At 41.5% G+C, this 1,412-nt stretch overlaps 1 protein-coding gene across 1 annotated transcript in view; it reads right to left on the bottom strand.

Annotated features, from left to right (window-relative positions):
* The window catches only part of LOC101848478 (homeobox protein Nkx-2.1), a 51,847-nt gene that overhangs the window by 44,069 nt on the left and 6,366 nt on the right, over window positions 1-1,412 (bottom strand). The gene's annotated exons all lie outside the window — the stretch shown is intronic.

The raw sequence follows: 1,412 nt of genomic DNA, 5'->3' as shown, positions 1-1,412 counted from the left end.
ACACACACACACACACACACACACACACACACACACACACACACACACACACACACACACACACACCCGGAGGGAGGGGTGGTGAAAATGTTGATATCAATAATGCAACAAAATCGTAGTCTCATAAAAATATCACTAATATCTCATTATGCCTTCACATTGAAATAAGACACGTAGGGCTGTCTACACAATCCCCTATTAAGCTTGCCCTGTTACACAGGCTGTCACGGTATCTTTCGCTATCTACACAGAAACACGACAGGAAACTTGTCAACAACACGTTTCTGCTGGGAAGCTTTACTTAACATGGGAGGCCGGGAAGATTTGATAGTGGTTTTTAGCTGTGGGCATGGGCTTGATTGACGCACGGGTGATACAGAGGTAGATTTTGGTCTGGTGGTGGTGATGGCGGTGGTGGTGGTGGTAATGGTCGTACTGATGGTGGTGATGGTGGTATGGTGGTATTGTTGGTGATGGTGCTGTTGTTGTTGCTACTGCTGCTGTTGCTGTTGTTGTTGTGGTGGTGGTGGTGGTGATGATGATGATGATGATGATGATGATGATGATGATGATGATGATGATGATGAAAGTAAACTAAAATTGACAAATAAACAAGGTTCGTACTTGAGCTCAGTAACTACCAGAGCAACAAATTAAATAAATTAGAAAAAAACAAACAAACAGCCCCACACCAGAATCAAAGTAGCAGTTCCAAAAAAAAAAAAGTATCTAATACAACAAAATTGACGAAAACAAAAGAGCATAAACTATTTACCGAGACCACACACGCCATCCCCCTTCATTGCAGAGAAGCGTATGTATAGCTGTGGCCTAACTATACAATATAAAGCGTTCCTTTGTGCTGCGCTAATAACATGCTCGTGCGTTATTTAGAATGTCTATGATTACTGACAAGAGAGAGGAATCGATCTTTGACACCCTGAACCAACGTTTGCCACACCTTGCAGACAAGCAGACTGACAGGACACATGCTTGAACAAGGTTACATAGTAGTCCACGTCATGCACGCCACTCGCGCTAAGGGTGTGTTTGCACAGGCAGGGAGAAAGGCTGTTGTTACAGACACTGATGTGGGGGGGACGATGGAAACGCTAACTTAGAAGAAGAACGTTTGTGTTATAGTGTTTCGGCTGTGTACAGCGGTTTTTGGCTTAGGCGTCTTGGGGAAAAAACGGGAGGTGGGGGGATAAAGTAGATGTTTATGATTTTTCACTACCGAATGGTATTCGTTACATCACACTTAACTTCTTGTTTGTTATGTTTCTATGATTATTGTTATTATTATTGCTATTATTATTATCATCATTATTATCATAATTATCATTATTACATCATCATCATCATCATCATCATCATCATCATCATCATCATCATCATCATCCTCATCATCA

Source organism: Aplysia californica, unplaced genomic scaffold, assembly GCF_000002075.1.
Source record: "Aplysia californica isolate F4 #8 unplaced genomic scaffold, AplCal3.0 scaffold00003, whole genome shotgun sequence".
In the NCBI taxonomy this organism is placed as follows: domain Eukaryota; kingdom Metazoa; phylum Mollusca; class Gastropoda; order Aplysiida; family Aplysiidae; genus Aplysia; species Aplysia californica.
Note: the sequence above shows the minus strand (reverse complement) of the source record. Positions and strands in the feature narration are given on the sequence as shown.